The sequence below is a fragment of the Nerophis ophidion genome, linkage group LG01 (assembly GCF_033978795.1).
Source record: "Nerophis ophidion isolate RoL-2023_Sa linkage group LG01, RoL_Noph_v1.0, whole genome shotgun sequence".
Classification (NCBI taxonomy): domain Eukaryota; kingdom Metazoa; phylum Chordata; class Actinopteri; order Syngnathiformes; family Syngnathidae; genus Nerophis; species Nerophis ophidion.
This window is the reverse complement of record NC_084611.1, coordinates 86157838-86177005: the sequence shown is the minus strand read 5'-3', so window position 1 is coordinate 86177005 and position 19168 is coordinate 86157838. Positions and strand designations below refer to the sequence as shown.

Here is a 19168-nt window from a genome sequence, read left to right as displayed (position 1 = left end):
TGTGTGTGTATGTATGTATATATATATACACATATATATATATACACACACAAATCTATGTATTTTAAATGTTTTATATAAATATATATGTAATAAAAAATACATATATATATATATGTGTATATACATATGCGTGTGTATCTATACATATATATTTGTGCATATATATGTATGTATATATGTGTGTGTATATATATTTATGTATATGCATGTGTATGTATTTACATAAATATATGTATGTTAGCATGATTTTGTATATATATATATATATATATATATGTATGTATGTATGTATATATATATTATATATATATATATATATATATATATATATATATATATATATATATGTATGCATGTATATATGTGTGTGTGTGTGTATTTGTATGTATTTTTTATCATTTAAAAAAAAATTATGAATGGATTTGGAATCCGGATGAATAAAAATTGCAATTTTGATTTGATAAAATTGCTCACTCCCAGTGCCAAGGGTCAGTCACTTCAAGAGCTCAAGAGTTCATACAAGAGCGGCATCAATCAAAGATAATCTTGTAATATTGACATTATGCTTTTATTGAGAGCAATGTCTCGTATTATGACCCTCCTATACATATCACTCAAAGCTGAGCAGTATCGTGATTTATGCATTACTTGGTCAAGTGTAACTAATATTGTGTATTAATACGGTTTTATATGGGTGTGTGTGTATGTATATATATATATATATATATATACATATACACACACACACACACACACACTATATTGCCAAAAGTATTCAGCCTCCTCCCTTGACTCACATATGAATTTGAAGTACCGTCCTATTCCTAACCCGTAGGGTTCAATATGATGTTGGTCCACCTTTTCCCGCTATTACAGCTTCAATTCTTCTGAGGAAGCCGTCCACAAGGTTGCTAAGTGTGTTCTTAGGAATTTTCCACCATTCTTCCAAAAGTGCATTAGTGAGGTCAGACACTGATGTTGGTCGAGAAGGCCTGGCTGTCTAATTCATCCCAAAGGTGTTCAAATCAGGACTCTGTGCAGGCCAGCCAAGTTCATCCACACCAGACTCTGTCATCCATGTCTTTATAGACCTTGTTGGAAGAGGAAGAAGCCCACTCCAGACTGTTCCCTCAAGGTTGGGAGCGTGGAATTGTCCAAAGTGTTTTGGTATCCTGGATCATTCAAAGTTCCTTTCGCTGGAACTAAGGGGCCAAACCCAACTCCTAAAAAAACTACCCCACACCATAATTCCTCTACTGACCCCTCTCTGTCAGTTTACGTGGCCTACCATTTCGTGGCTGAGTTGCTGTTGTTCCCAAAATTTACCCTTTTCTTATAATAAAGTTGACTTTGGAATATATACAGGAGCGAGGACATTTCACGACTGGATTTGTTGCACAGGTGACATCCTATGACAGTTGCACGCTGGAAATCACTGAGAGCGGCCCATTCTTTCACAAGTGTTTGTAGAAACAGTCTCCATGCCTAAGTGCTTGATTTTATACACCTGTGGCCAGGTCAAGTGATTCAGACAGCGGATTCAGATCATTTGGATGGGTGGCCAAATACTTTTGGCAATATAGTGTATGCATATATATATATATATATATATATATATATATATATATATATATATATATATATATATATATATATATATATATATGTATGTTTGTATGTACCGTATTTTTTGGACCATAAGTCGCATTTTTTTCCATAGTTTGGCCAGGGGGCGACTTACGGTATACTCAAGAGCGACTTATGTGTGAAATTATTAACACATTACCGTAAAATATCAAATAATATTATTTAGCTCATTCACGTAAGAGACTAGACGTATAATATTTAATCGGATTTAGCAATTAGGAGTGACAGATTGTTTGGTAAATGTATAGCATGTTTCTATATGTTATAGTTATTTGAATTATCCATCCATCCATTATCTACCGCTTATTCCCTTTGGGGGTCGTGGGGGGTGCTGGCGCCTATCTCAGCTTCAATCGGGCGGAAGGTGGGCTACACCCTGGACAAGTCGCTACCTCATCACAGGGCCAACACAGATAGACAGACAACATTCACACTCACATTCACACACTAGGGCCAATTTGGTGTTGCCAATCAACCTATCCCCAGTCTTACCATAATATGTTGAGTTAACATACCAGGCACCTTCTCAGTTGAATATTTATGCGTCATATAACGTACACTTATTCAGCCTGTTGTTCACTATTCTTTATTTATTTTAAATTGCCTTTCAAGTGTCCGTTCTTGGTGTTGGGTTTTATCAAATACATTTTCCCCAAAAATGCGACTTATACTCCAGTGCAACTTATATACTGTATGTTTTTTCCCTTCTTTATTATGCATTTTCGGCAGGTGCGACTTATACTCCGAAAAATACGGTATGTGTATATATATATATATATGTATATATATGTATGTATATATATATATATGTGTATGTATATATGTATATATATATGTATGTATGTATATATATATATATATTTATGTATGTATATATATATGTATGTATGTATGCATGTATATTTATGTGTATATGTATGTATGTATATATATATATGTATGTATGTATATATGTATGTATGTATATATATGTGTGTGTATATATACATGCTTGTATATATATGTATGTATGTATATATATGTGTGTGTATATATACATGCTTGTATATATATGTACATATATATGAATGTATGTATATATATATTTATGTATATATATATATATATATATATATTTATGTATGTATATATGTATGTATGTATGCATGTATATTTATGTGTATATGTATGTATGTATATATATATATATATGTATATATATGTATGTGTATATATACATGCATGTATATATATGTATGTATGTATATATATGTATGTATGTATATATATATATTTATATATATATATATATATTTATGTATGTGTATATATATATATATATATATATGTATGTATGTATGTATGTATGCATGTGTATTTATGTGTATATGTATGTATGTATATATATGTATGTATGTATATATATGTATGTATATATATATATGTATATATATGTATGTGTATATATATGTGTATGTATATATACATGCATGTATATATATGTATGTATGTATATATATGTATGTATATGTATATACATATGTAAATATATGTACATATATATGAATGTATGTATTTATGTATATATATAAGTATATATATATATATATGCATATACATACAAATGTATGTACTGTATATATGTTGTATATCATGTTTCAGAATTTGGGATTATTATTGTATTGATAAGGTCTGGATGCATGAATGACCTTAATGTACCTTTTTATAAAAAAAAATGAAACTCAATAAAGCTATTTTAAGTATAATATTTATCGATAAGAGGTTTTTCCCACAGTACTCATAATGCGTTCTCGTTGTAATATTTAAATAATAATAATCATGAATTTTATGTACAACACACTTTATTTCTGGAACCTCAAAGTGCCCGTGAGTGAAAATTGCAATTTCAAGAAATCTAGAGTGGTACTTCAATTAACAAGCTTAATTGTTTGTGGCGGCTACGGAGGTTAATTAGTGTCTTGATTACGAAAGCTTTTTTGTTGTACACTCATTTTGTTAACTGAATTTTTAGTGTTTGAAATTTTTGAACTGAGTAATGTTAACAATTTTTACAAAAATGTAATTTACCACAACATTTCTTAACCAAAATGTTCGGATTTCATTAAATTGTTGGCATAAAATTGGCACAAAAAAAGGTTGGCATACTGATATTAGTATCTTAGAATGCCAATGTTAGCATATGTCAAGTACCATGTTAAATGACTCAGGTGTTCGACTGAAAAATTGGCACAAAAAAGTTAGCATGCTAATGTTAGTATCTTAGAAAGCCAACATGAGCATGCTAAAAGTTATCAGGTTTCAAGTACCAAGTCATATGACTCTGAGATGTTGGCTGCAGAATTGTCTAAAAAAAACGTTACATTGCCAATTTTAGCATACTAACAGTTAGCATGACTTAGGTGTTCGGCTGAAAAATTGGCGAAAAATTAGCATACTAATGCTATTATCTTAGAAGGTCAATGTTAGCATGCTAAAAGTTAGCATGTATCAGGTACCAAGTTATATGACTGAGGTGTTTTGGCTGCACAATTGGCCTAAAAATATAGCTCATTTAATGTTAGCATGCTAATAGTTAACATGGGTCAAGTACTAAGTTGTATGATTCTGTGTTTGGCTGCAAACAAATGTTTAGCATGCTAAAAGTATGGATCAAGTACCAAGTTATATGACGCTGAGGTGTTTGGCTGCAAAATTGGCCCAAAAAAGTTAGCATGCTAATGTTAGCATCCAAAAAAAGGCCAACATTAGCATGCTCAAAGTTAGCATGTTTCTGGTACCAGTATGCTAACAGTTACCCTGTGTCTAGTTCAAAGTTATGAGTCTGAGTCGTACGGCTGCAATATTGGCTAAAAAAGTTAGCATGCTAATGTTAGCATCCAAACATGCCAACATTAGCATGTTAAAAGTTAGCATGTTTCTGGTACCAGCATGCTTACAGTTACCCTGTGTCTAGTACCAAGTTATGAGTCTGAGGCGTACGGCTGCAATATTGGCTAAAAAAAAAGTTAGCACGCTAATGTTAGCCACTGGGCCAATTAGATAGTTTAGCATGCATTGTTTGAAATATTTTGTATTGCCTTTAGTATTTAAAATGTACAAAATGCATCCTTCCATTTTTATTCAAAACGTTTGGACACTTGCTTTATAAAAAATGCTTAGACGTGTCCGCATTGTGCTTGCCCCCCCCCCCCACCCCCCCTCCCCGGCACTTCCTGTTTTCTAGCGTACAGACAGGAAGTGTGTGTGTGCGGATAAAAAAAAAAAACATGCGCCAAGATCCTCGCCAGGGCGGGTTTCCTGCTCTTTAATCCGCAGCTTCTGCAGATTAGAGCCCTTGCAAATGGAAAAAAGAAACATTTTCATTCGGATCCAGGCGGAAAGTTTCCGATTAAAAAAATAACATTGCTATGGTTTTTCAATTTACAGTAATGCACTGTAAAAACAACATAGTTTACGGTTTAAAAAAAAAACTGCAGCTAAGTCGTTAATGGACTGTAAAAATAACTAAATATACGGTAAAACACCAAACTTGCAGCTCAGTCCCCAGGATTTTAACTTAAAAATAAGAGTGGTAGCATTTTTTAATTTACAGTAATGCACTGTAAAAACAACTAATGTTACTCTTAAAAAAAACTAGAAGTTTAATTGCCAGGATTTTACCGTAAAAATAACAGTGATAGCATTTTTCAATTTAGAGTAATGCTCTGTAAAAACAACAGATTATACGGTAAAACACCAAATTTTGCAGCTCAGTACCCAGGATTTTACCATAAAAATAAGAGTGGTAGCATTTTTTAATTTACAGTAATGCACTGTAAAAACAACTGTTACTTTTAAAAAAAAACTAGAAGTTTAATTGCCAGGATTTTACCGTAAAAATAACAGATAGCATTTTTCAATTTACAGTAATACACTGTAAAAACAACTAATTTTACTCTTAAAAAAAACTCGAAGTTTAATTGCCAGGATTTTACCGTAAAAATAACAGTGATAGCATTTTTCAATTTAGAGTAATGCACTGTAAAAACAAGTGTTACTCTTTTTAAAAAATGGAAGTGTAATTGCCAGGATTTTACCGTAAAAATAACAGTGGTAGCATTTTTCCATGTACAGAAATGCACCGTAAAAACAACTGATTGTATGGTAAAACACCAAACTAGCAGCTCAGTGCCCAGGATTTTACGGTAAAAAAACACTGGTATCATTTTTCAATTTACAGTAATGCACTGTAAAAACAACAAATGTTACCCTTAAAAGAAATTGAAGTATAATTGCCAGGATTTTACCGTAAAAATAACAGTGGTAGCATTTTTGATTTACAGTAATGCACTGTAAAAAACAACTGATTATACAGTAAAACACCAAATTTACAGCTCAGTCCCCAGGATTTTACTGTAAAAATAACTGTGGTAGCATTTTTCAATTTACAGTAATGCACTGTAAAAACAACTAATGTTACTCCTAAAAAAAACTAGAAGTTTAATTGCCAGGATTTTACCGTAAAAATAACAGTGATAGCATTTTTCAATTTACAGTAATGCACTGTAAAAACAAGTGTTACTCTTTTTAAAAAATGGAAGCCTAATTGCTAGGATTTTACCGTAAAAATAACAGTGGTAGCATTTTTGATTTACAGTAATGCACTGTAAAAACAACTGATTATACGGTAAAACACCAAACTTGCAGCTCAGTACCCAGGATTTTAACTTAAAAATAAGAGTGGTAGCATTTTTTAATTTACAGTAATGCACTGTAAAAACAACTGATTTTGCGTAAAACACCAAACTTACAGCTCAGTCCCCAGGATTTTACTGTAAAAATAAGTGTGGTAGTATTTTTCAATTTACAGTAATGCACTGTAAAAACAACTAATGTTACTCTTAAAAGAACTAGAAGTTTAATTGCCAGGATTTTACCGTAAAAATAACAATGATAGCATTTTTCAATTTAGAGTAATGCACTGTAAAAACAACAGATTATACGGTAAAACACCAAATTTTGCAGCTCAGTACCCAGGATTTTACCATAAAAATAAGAGTGGTAGCATTTTTCAATTTACAGTAATGCACTGTAAAAACAACTAATGTTACTCCTAAAAAAACTAGAAGTTTAATTGCCAGGATTTTACCGTAAAAATAACAGTGATAGCATTTTTCAATTTAGAGTAATGCACTGTAAAAACAACAAGTGTTACTCTTAAAAAAAACTAGAAGTTTAATTGCCAGGATTTTACCGTAAAAATAACAGTGATAGCATTTTTCAATTTACAGTAATGCACTGTTAAAACAAGTGTTACTCTTTTTAAAAAATGGAAGTGTAATTGCCAGGATTTTACCGTAAAAATAACAGTGGTAGCATTTTTCCATGTACAGTAATGCACTGTAAAAATAACTGATTGTATGGTAAAACACCAAACTAGCAGCTCAGTGCCCAGAATTTTACGGTAAAAAAAACACTGGTATCATTTTTCAATTTACAGTAATGCACTGTAAAAACAACAAATGTTACTCTTAAAAAAGATGAAAGCCTAATTGCCAGGATTTTACCGTAAAAAAAAAACACTGGTAGCATTTTTCAATTTACAGAAATGCACTGTAAAAACAACAAATGTTACTCTTAAAAAACAATGAAAGCCTAATTGCCAGGATTTTACCGTAAAAACAACAGTGGTAACATTTTCGATTTACAGTAATGCACTGTAAAAACAACTGATTATACGGTAAAACACCAAACTTACAGCTCAGTCCCCAGGATTTTACTGTAAAAATAACAGTGGTAGCATTTTTCAATTTACAGTAATGCACTGTAAAAACAACAACTGTTACTCTTAAAAAAAAAAAAAAGCCTAATTGCCAGGATTTTACCGTAAAAAAAACAGTGGTAGCGTTTTTCAATTTACAGTAATGCACTGTAAAAACAACAAATGTTACCCTTAAAAGAAATTGAAGTATAATTGCCAGGATTTTACCGTAAAAATAACAGTGGTAGCATTTTCGATTTACAGTAATGCACTGTAAAAAACAACTGATTATACAGTAAAACACCAAATTTACAGCTCAGTCCCCAGGATTTTACTGTAAAAATAACAGTGGTAGCATTTTTCAATTTACAGTAACGCACTCTAAAAACAACAAATGTTACTCTTAAAAAAAAATGAAAGCCTAATTGCCAGGATTTTACCGTAAAAATAACAGTGGTATCGTTTTCAATTTACAGTAACTCACTGTAAAAACAACAAATGTTACTCTAAAAAAGTGTAAGTTTAATTGCCAGGATTTTACCGTAAAAATAACAGAGGTAGCATTTTCAATTTAAGGTTACACACAGTACGATTTTTTTCTTTAGAAAACGGGTTTTACAGCAAATAAAAACAAAAACGAGTATTTAGTCACCAGAATTTCACCGTGAAAATAACAGTGGTATGGTTTTTCAATTTACAGTAATGCACTGTAAAAAACAAGAAATGTTACTCTTAAAGTGGACGTTTAATTGCCAGGATTTTACCGTAAAAATAACAGTGATTGCATTTTTCCATTTACAGTAACGCACTGTAAAAAGAACTGATTATTCAGAAAAACAATGGATTTTTCAAAACTGGCACTCAGTCGACATCATTTTATTGTGAAAATAACAGTGCTAACATTTTTGTATTGCTTTAAGAGGAGGCGTAGAATCTTTCGTCAGACCGTGGTGAGACTGTGCAAAGAGTACAGTCCATTCGTCTCTCCTCAATTGAGCCGAATCTAAATCTGTCTCTGTTCAAAGCCTTGCTTCTTGTCTTGTTTAATAGATGTCATCAGGGTTTGAACCTGACACAATGATGCAACATTCCGGGCCTCTGCCCAGGTTGAATGAAAACGATCGAACACGAAACGTGACGTCAATTGGCGGAACGCAACCTGTAAATCCGCCGCCTCGTTTTATCAGCTGCAGGGGTTCAAAACGCGGCTTATAGTCCGCGAGTTACGTTTTTTTCCCGGACCCTTCCTGCTCCGTCACGCTACTCGGATCACATTTCATCTGAAAAATGTGTTGTTGTTTAATCTCGCAGAAGAATGCAGGTGTACATCTGGGCGTGTTCCACACAAGCAGGGAGTTGTCCTATTGTGCTGTCTGTGGTGTGCAACCAAAGGGAGGTACACACACACACACACACACACACACACTCACACACACACACACCTACCTTCTTGTTAGTAGCAGCACAGCTGATGAGGCACCTGAGGACGGGTGTGAGACGTCAACTGGAAGCGAGTTCCACCTTGCAGGTAAGATGTTTGTCTACCCTATATCGAGTGTGTGTGTGTGTGTGTGTGTGTGTGTGTGTGTGTGTGTGTGTGTGTGTGTGTGTGTGTGTGTGTGTGTGTGTGTGTGTGTGTGTGTGTGCGTGCGCTATCCCTTAGCATGCTAAATATTCATGTGTGAATTGGTACTTGACAAATGCTGAAGTTGGTTGCTTTTGATATTTAGTTATTATGGTAACTTGTCCTGCGTTAGCATGCTAGCTTTTTATGTTAGCATTTTTTGCTCATTTTTAGTCGGTTTGAACCTGAAAATCCATCCATTTTCTACAGCTTGTCCTTTTTGGGGTGCTGGATTGATGGATGAATCTGAAAATCATAGGTTTTTGATAATTAGAAGTATGCTAATTTATCCTGCATTAGCATGCTAACTTTTTATGTTGGTATTTTTGCTAATTTTTAATCAGTCTGAACCTGAAAATCCATCCATTTTCTACCGCTTGTACCCTTTGGGGTGCTGGATGGATGGATGAACCTGAAAATTATAGGCTTTTGATATTTCGAAGTATGCTAACTCATCCTGCATTAGCATGCTAACTTTTATTTTAGCATTTTTGCTCATTTTTATTAGTTTTAACCTGAATATCATAGTCTTTTGAAAATTTGTTAGTATGCTAACTTATCCTGCATTAGCATGCTAACTTTTATGTTAGCATTTTTGCTCAATTTTATAGGTTTGAACCTGATAATCATCGACTTTTGATATATAGAAGTATGCCAATTTCTCCTTGCATTAGCATGCTAACTATTTATGTTATCATTTTTGCTCATTTTTATAGGTTTGAACCTAATAATCATCGGCTTTTGATATTTAGAAGTATGCTAACTTATCCTGGATTAGCATGCTAACTTTTTATGTTGGCATTTTTTGCTCATTTTTAGTCGGTTTGAACCTGAAAATCCATCCATTTTCTACAGCTTGTCCTTTTTGGGGTGCTGGATTGATGGATGAATCTGAAAATCATAGGTTTTTGATAATTAGAAGTATGCTAATTTATCCTGCATTAGCATGCTAACTTTTTATGTTGGTATTTTTGCTAATTTTTAATCAGTCTGAACCTGAAAATCCATCCATTTTCTACCGCTTGTACCCTTTGGGGTGCTGGATGGATGGATGAACCTGAAAATTATAGGCTTTTGATATTTCGAAGTATGCTAACTCATCCTGCATTAGCATGCTAACTTTTATTTTAGCATTTTTGCTCATTTTTATTAGTTTTAACCTGAATATCATAGTCTTTTGAAAATTTGTTAGTATGCTAACTTATCCTGCATTAGCATGCTAACTTTTATGTTAGCATTTTTGCTCAATTTTATAGGTTTGAACCTGATAATCATCGACTTTTGATATATAGAAGTATGCCAATTTCTCCTTGCATTAGCATGCTAACTATTTATGTTATCATTTTTGCTCATTTTTATAGGTTTGAACCTAATAATCATCGGCTTTTGATATTTAGAAGTATGCTAACTTATCCTGGATTAGCATGCTAACTTTTTATGTTGGCATTTTTTGCTCATTTTTAGTCGGTTTGAACCTGAAAATCCATCCATTTTCTACAGATTGTCCATTTTGGGGTGCTGGACGGATGGATGAACCTGAAAATCATAGGCTTTTGATATTTAGAAGTATGCTAACTTATCCTGCATCGGCATGCTAACTTTTTATGTTAGCATTTTTGCTCATTTTTAATCAGTCTGAACCTGAAAATCCATCCATTTCCTACCGCTTGTACCCTTTGGGGTGCTGGATGGATGGATGAACCTGAAAATCATAGGCTTTTGATATTTAGAAGTATGCTAACTCATTCTGCATTAGCATGCTAACTTTTATGTTTGCATTTTTGCTCATTTTTATTAATTTTAACTTTAATATCATAGTCTTTTGATGATTTGTTAGTATGCTAACTTATCCTTCATTAGCATGCTAACTTTTATGTTAGCATTTGGCTCATTTTTATCGGTTTGAACCTGATAATCATCGACTTTTGATATATAGAAATATGCCAATTTCTCCTGCATTAGCATGCTAACTATTTATATTAGCATTTTTGCTCATTTTTATAGGTTTGAACCTAATAATCATCGGCTTTTGATATAAGTATGCTAACTTATCCTGCATTAGCATGCTAACTTTTTATGTTGGGATTTTTTGCTCATTTTTATTGGTTTGAACCTGAAAATCCATCCATTTTCTACAGCTTGTCCATTTTGGGGTGCTGGACGGATGGATGAACCTGAAAATCAGAGGCTTTTGATATTTAGAAGTATGCTAACGTCTCCTGCATTAGCATGCTAACTTTTTATGTTAGCATTTCTGCTCATTTCTAATCGGTTGGAACCTGAAAATCCAGCCATTTTATACAGCTTGTCCCATTTGGGGTGCTGGATTGATGGATGAACCTGAAAATCATAGGTTTTTGATAATTAGTAGTATGCTAACTTATCCTGCATCGGCATGCTAACTTTTTATGTTAGCATTTTTTCTCATTTTTATAGCTTTGAACCTGATAATCATCGGCTTTTGACAATTAGAAGTATGCTAACTTCTCCTGCATTAGCTTACAAACTTTTTTTGTTAGCATTTTTTTCTCATTTTTATAGCTTTGAACCTGATAGTCATCGGCTTTGATATTTAAGATATGCCAACTTCTCCTGCATTAGCATACTAACTTTTTTTGTTAGCATTTTTCCTAATTTTATAGCTTTGAACCTGATAGTCATCGGCTTTTGATATTTAGAAGTATGCCAACTTCTCCTGAATTAAGCATGCTAACTTTTATGTTAGCATTTGGCTCATTTTTATCGGTTTGAACCTGATAATCATAGGCCTTTGATATTTAGAAGTATGCTAACTCATCCTGCATCAGCATGCTAACTTTTTCTGTTAGCATTTGTTCTCATTTTTATAGCTTTGAACCTAATAATCATCGGCTTTTGATATTTAGAAGTATGCTAACTTCTCCTGAATTAGCATGCTAACTTTTATGTTAGCATTTGGCTCATTTTTATCGGTTTGAACCTGATAGTCATAGGCTTTTGATATGTAGAAGTATGCTAACTTATCCTGCATTAGCATACTCAACTTTTATGTTAGCATTTTGCTAACTTTTTATCGGGTTTGAACCTGATAATCATTCGGCTTTTGATATTTAGAAATATGCTGAACTTCTCCTGAATTAGCATGCTAACTTTTATGTAGCATTTTGCTCATTTTTATCGGTTTGAACCTGATAATCATAGGCCTTTGATATTTAGAAGTATCCTAACTCATCCTGCATCAGCATGCTAACTTTTTATGTTAGCATTTTTGCTCATTTTTAATGGGTTTGAACCTCTGCCGTGAGTTGGCGACTTGTCCAGGGTGTACGTTGCCTTCCGCCCGATTGTAGCTGAGATAGGCACCAGCGCCCCCCGCCACCCTAAAGGGAATAAGCAGTAGAAACTGGATGGATGGATGGATTGAACCTGAAAATCCATCCTTTTTTTACATTTTTTACCGCTTGTCCCTTTTTGGAGTGCTGGGTGGATGGATGAGCCTGAAAATCCTGGTATATATATTTTGATATTTCGAAGCAGCATGCTAACTTCATTTAGCATGCTAAAACCTACACCCCTTTTAGAAAGTAGGGTAGTCGCAAGCATCCAGACAGACCCTTGCCCCCCCCCCCCCCCCACCCCCACCCCCCTCCTCCCATGGGGTGTGGGAGGTAAATGGTTAAAAATAGCAGCTCCTCATTCCTTGTTTTATTCCTGGGGTGCGAGGGGTTTTTATTCCTGGGGTGCGAGGGGGTTCGGGGGAGGGGGGGTGGGGGGGTAACTGCATGATCTTCTTCACAAGTTCATTACCAAATCCCCCCCACCTCCCCCACACCTCTCATATTTCCTCCCCCATGTGACCCCCCCCCGCCCGCCCCCAATCCGAGCTGCATGACGGGGAGGCGGAGCTATCCCCCTCCGAGGCTCCTCCCCCTCCCCCCGGCCCCTCCTCCCCTCCAACCTGCGCGAGGAAGATGATGAAGAAGCGGGAGTGAAGAAGAAGAAGAAGAGGAGGAAGGAGGAAGGAGGCGGGTGGTTGATATCTTGTTTTTCCCCCCGGAGCGGAAAGGGCGTCACGCCGGCCCGCAGGACGGAAGGAAAGGGGGGCGGGGGGGAGCGAGCAACGGCAGCAGAAGGCTGGAAAACACGACGCCAACCCCCGCGAAGCCCCCACCCCGCGTCCCGCCTCATCCCTCCATCAACATCCTCGCACCGTTACACCGACGTTATCGACATCGATCCCGAATTGGATTAACGCGCGGAGGGAGAGAGAGAGAGAGGGAGAGGAAGCACCATCGCCACCGACAATCCGCGGTCCTCCCCCGGCCTCCGCGCCTCCGGCATCACCCATGCGACGGCACGGAGGCGCCTGCGTCAGCACAAGCGGGGACTAGAGGACTCTCCTCCGCCATGACGCACTGACGGACATCCGACGCGAGCACAGATGGGTAAGCGGAGGCGCGCGTCCGAATGGTCGCTGGTTCCACGCCGACATCACGGCATGTGTTGTTGTTGTTGTTGTCTTGGCGCTTCCTGGGTGCCGCTGAGCAAGGCGCCGATCGTGCGTGTCGCTCATGGTGGGTTCAGTCGGTTTGTGGGCGGGCAAACTCGCGTGAAAAGGTGGCGTTTTGCGCCAACGTTTTTGTCATTGAGGGCGATTATCTGTTCCGGGGTCAAACTGGGGCCATCCTAAAACAAGCAGGAACGTCTCGCCATCTTTAAAGGGGCCCTTTTGGGGGGAATTGTTGTCTGTCATTCAAAATGCGAGACAAACATGCATATTTATATGGATATATATATGCATTCTAAATCGTAAACAAACGCTAGTAAAAGTCAGCTAACAATGTATCCAGACACCTCCATCAAAGTTTTGTACGGCGGCGTATTAATCTCACAGACGCATCACACATCCCTTCTACTTTGGGACAGAATCATCTATTTTTGAGGCCAAGAATTAGGAGGATGAAGTACACATTTTGGAAGCTGTGCTCTAAATAAATGCAGCTTTAGTGAAATGCTAAGCATCATGTAGCAGGGTTGCTAGTTCCACGCCGTTATTAAGGAAGGCCAGGACTTGTGTTTTTGCACTTCCTGAGTGCCGCTGAGCAAGACACTGACATGCGCGTCGGTCATCTTGGGTCCACTCGGTTTGTCGGCGGACAAACTCAGGTGGAAAGGCGGCGTTTTGCGCCAACGTTTTTGTTATTAATGGCGATTGTCTGTTCCAGGGTCAAAACCAAGAAGGAACATCTCGCCCTTTTGGGGGGAAATTGTTGTCCATCATTCAAAATGCAAAACAAACAAGTAAAAGTCAGCTAAAAATGCATCCAAACACCTCCATCAAAGTTTTGTGCGGTGGCGTATTAATCTCACAGACGCATCACGATGTTCGCTTTTTCCTTCTACTTTGGGACAAACGATGATCTAGAAACATTTGTTTTTGCACTTCCTGAGTGCCGCTGAGCAAGACACCAACGTGCGAGTCACTCATCGTAGGTTCACTTGGTTTGTCGGAGGACAAACTCGGGTGAAAAGGTGGTGTTTTGCGCCAACCTTTTTCTTATTAACGCCGCTGTTCTGTTCCAGGGACAAGCAAAAATATCCGAACAAGTTTTGTACGGCGGCGTATTAATCTCACAGACGCATCACACATCCCTTCTACTTTGGGACAGAATCATCTATTTTTGAGGCCGAGAATTAGGAGGATGAAGTACACATTTTGGAAGCTGCGTGCTAAACAAATGCAGCTTTAGTGAAACGCTAAGCATCATGTAGCAGAGTTGCTAGTTCCACGCCGTTATTAAGGAAGGCCAGGACTTGTGTTTTTGTACTTCCTGAGTGCCGCTGAGCAAGACACTGACATGCGCGTCGGTCATCGTGGGTCCACTCGGTTTGTCGGCGGGCAAACTCGGGTGGAAAGGCGGCGTTTTGCGCCAACATTTTTGTTATTAGCGGCGATTGTCTGTTCCGGGGTCAAACCGCGGCCATCCTAAAACAAGAAGGAACATCTCGCCCTTTTGGGGGGAATTGTTGTCTGTCATTCCAAATCCAAGACGAACAAGCATATTTATATGGATATATATGCATTCTAAATCGTAAACAAACTTTAGTAAAAGTCAGTTAACAATGTATCCAAACACCTCCATCAAAGTTTTGTGCGGCGGCGTGTTAATCTCACAGACGCATCACGACGTTCGCTTTTTCCTTCTACTTTGGGACAAACGATGATCCAGAAACGTCTATTTTCGAGGCCGAGTATAAGGAGGATGACGTACATGTTTTTGTGTGGCACTCATCTTGGGTTCACATGGTTTGTGGGTGGACAAACTCGGGTGAAAAGGTGGCGTTTTTTGCCAACATTTTTCTTAATTAACGGCGATAATCTGTTCCGGGGTCAAACCGGGGCCATCCTAAAACAAGCAAGAACGTCCCGCCATCTTTAAAGGGGCCCTTTTGGGGGGAAAATGTTGTCTGTCATTCAAAATGCAAGACAAACAAGCATATTTATATGGATATATATATGCATTCTAAATCGTAAACAAACGCTAGTAAAAGTCAGCTAACAATGTATCCAAACACCTCCATCAAAGTTTTGTACGGCGGCGTATTAATCTCACAGACGCATCACACATCCCTTTTTTATTTTTGAGGCCGAGTATTAGGAGGATGAAGTACACATTTTGGAAGCTGTGCTCTAAATAAATGCAGCTTTAGTGAAACATTAAGCATCATGTAGCAGGGTTGCTAGTTCCACGCCGTTATTAAGGCCAGGCCAAACATTTGTTTTTGCACTTCCTGAGTGCCACTGAGCAAGACACCAACGTGCGAGTCACTCATCGTAGGTTCACTTGGTTTGTCGGAGGACAAACTCGGGTGAAAAGGTGGTGTTTTGCGCCAACCTTTTTCTTATTAACGCCGCTATTCTGTTCCAGGGACAAGCAAAAATATCCGAACACCTCCATCAAAGTTTTGTACGGCGGCGTATTAATCTCACAGACGCATCACAACGTTCGCTTTTCCCTTCAACATCGCATCGTGGCAGACTTATTCAGAGATAACAAAGACTACTTTGAGACAAATAAATGATCCAGAAACGTCTATTTTTGAGGCCGAGTATAAGGAGGATGAAGTACACATTTTGGAAGCTGCGTGCTAAACAAATAAAGCTTTAGTGAAACGCTAAGCATCATGTAGCAGAGTTGCTAGTTCCACGCCGTTATTAAGGAAGGCCTGGACATGTGTTTTTGTACTTCCTGAGTGCCGCTGAGCAAGACATTGACATGCGCGTCGGTCATCGTGGGTCCACTTGGTTTGTCGGCGGGCAAACTCGGGTGGAAAGGCGGCGTTTTGCGCCAACATTTTTGTTATTAACAGCGATTGTCTGTTCCGGGGTCAAACCGCGGCCATCCTAAAACAAGAAGGAACATCTCGCCCTTTTGGGGGGAATTGTTGTCTGTCATTCCAAATCCAAGACGAACAAGCATATTTATATGGATATATATGCATTCTAAATCATAAACAAACTTTAGTAAAAGTCAGTTAACAATGTATCCAAACACCTCCATCAAAGTTTTGTGCGGCGGCGTGTTAATCTCACAGACGCATCACGATGTTCGCTTTTTCCGTCTACTTTGGGACAAACGATGATCCAGAAACGTCTATTTTTGTGGCCGAGTATAAGGAGGATGACGTACATGTTTTTGTGTGGCACTCATCTTGGGTTCACTTGATTTGTGGTTAGACAAACTCGGGTGAAAAGGTGACGTTTTTCACCAAAATTTTTCTTATTAACGGCGATAATCTGTTCCGGGGTCAAACCGGGGCCATCCTAAAACAAGCAGGAACGTCTCGCCATCTTTAAAGGGGCCCTTTTGGGGGGAAATGTTGTCCGTCATTCAAAATGCAAGACAAACAAACACACATATATATATATATATATATATATATATATATATATATATATATATATATATATATGCATTCTAAATTTAGTAAAAATCAGCTAACAATGGAGGCGATGTGGGTAGAAATATTCTGCCGATAGCGCTCTAAAAAATATCCGAACACCTCCATCACAGTTTTGTACATCTCACAGACGCATCACAACATTAACGATTATCCAGAAACGTCTATTTTTGTGGCCGAGTATAAGGAGGATGAAGTACATGTTTTTGTGTGGCACTCATCTTGGGTTCACTTGGTTTGTGGGCGGGCAAACTCGGGTGAAAAGGTGGCGTTTTGCCCCAACATTTTTCTTAACGGCGATAATCTGTTCCGGGGTCAAACCGGAGCCATCCTGAAACAAGCAGAAATGTCTCGCCATCTTTTAAGGGGCCCTTTTGGGGGGAAATGTTGTCCGTCATTCTAAATGCAAGACAAACAAGCATATATATATACATATGTATGTATATATGCATTCTAAACCGTAAACAAACGCTAGTAAAAGTCAGCTAACAACGGAGCCAATTGGGCTTGCAATATTCCGCTCATAGTGCTCTAAGAAATATCCGAACACCTCCATCAAAGTTTTGTACGGCGGCGTATTAATCTCACAGACGCATCACACATCCCTTCTACTTTGGGACAGAATCGTCTATTTTTGAGGCCGAGTATTAGGATGATGAAGTACATGTTTTGGAAGCTGTGCTCTAAATAAATGCAGCTTTAGTGAAACATTAAGCATCATGTAGCAGGGTTGCTAGTTCCACGCCGTTATTAAGGCAAGGCCAAACATTTGTTTTTGTACTTCCTGAGTGCCGCTGAGCAAGACGCCAACGTGCGAGTCACTCATCGTAGGTTCACTTGGTTTGTCGGAGGACAAACTCGGGTAAAAAGGTGGTGTTTTGCGCCAACCTTTTTCTTATTAACGCCGCTAATCTGTTCCAGGGACAAGCAAAAATATCCGAACACCTCCATCAAAGTTTTGTACGGTGGCGTATTAATCTCACATATACATCACGACATTCGCTTTTCCCTTCTACTTTGGGACAAACGATGATCCAGAAACGTCTATTTTTGAGGCCGAGCATAAGGAGGATGAAGTACACGTTTTGGGAGCTGTGTGCTAAACAAATGCAGCTTTAGTGAAAGGCTAACCATGTAGCAGGGTTGCTAGTTCCACGCTGTTGTATGCGTTGTTGTTTTTGCGCTTCCTGAGTGCCGCTGAGCAAGACACTGACGTGCACGTCACCCTCAAGCACTCATCTTTGGTTCATTTGGTTTGTTTGCGGACAAAATCGGGTGAAAAGGTGGCATTTTGCGCCAACCTTTTTCTCATTAACTGAGATAATCTGTTCCGGGGTCAAACCGGGGGCATCCTAAAACAAGCAGGAATGTCCCGCCATCTTTAAAGGGGCCCTTTTGGGGGTAATTTGTCCGTCATTCTAAATGCAAACGCTAGTAAAATTCAGCTAACAATGGAGCCGATAGGGGTCCCAATATTCCGCCTGTAGCGCTCTAAAAAATACCCAAACACCTCCATCTTACTTTTGTACGGCAGAATATTAATCTCACAGATGCATCACAACGTTCACTTTTCCTTTCTACTTTGGGACAAACGATGATCCAGAAACGTCTATTTTTGAGGCCGAGTATAAGGAGGATGAAGTACACGTTTTGGAAGCTGCATGCTAAACAAATGCAGCTTTAGTGAAACGCTAAGCATCATGTAGCAGGGTTGCTAGTTCCACGCCGTTATTAAGGAAGGCCTGGACATGTGTTTTTGCACTTCCTGAGTGCCGCTGAGCAAGACACTAACATGCGTGTCGGTCATCGTGGGTTCACTCGGTTTGTCGGCGGACAAACTCGGATGAAAAGGTGGTGTTTTGCGCCAACGTTTTAGTTAATAACTGCGATTGTCTGTTCCGGGGTCAAACCGAGGTCATTCTAAAACAAGGAGGAATGTTTCGCCATCTTTAAAGGGACCCTTTTGGGAAAACCAATATCCGAACACCTCCATCAAAATTTTGTACGACGGAGTATTGATCTCACAGACGCATCACAACCTTTGCGATTACCTTCAACAACGCATCGTGGCAGACTTCTTCTGAGCCAAAGGATGATCCAGAAATGTCTGTTTTTGAGCCCGAGAATAAGGAGGGTGAAGTACACGTTTTGGAAGCTGCATGCTAAACAAATACGGCTTTAGTGAAACGCTAAGCATCGTGTAGCAGTGTTGC

General features: G+C 37.9%; 1 protein-coding gene across 2 annotated transcripts in view; it reads left to right on the top strand.

Moving 5' to 3' along the window:
- Positions 1-8775: 8775 nt before the first annotated feature.
- mgat3b (beta-1,4-mannosyl-glycoprotein 4-beta-N-acetylglucosaminyltransferase b) overlaps positions 8776-19168 on the top strand; it is a 66008-nt gene continuing 55615 nt past the window's right edge. Inside the window, exon 1 of one of the 2 annotated variants that reach the window (XM_061914331.1) lies at positions 8776-8918. The gene's annotated coding sequence lies outside the window, so the exon portion shown is untranslated. Of the gene's footprint in view, positions 8919-12960; positions 13439-19168 lie in introns of those variants that run through there. The other variant, XM_061914325.1, reaches the window with a different exon arrangement.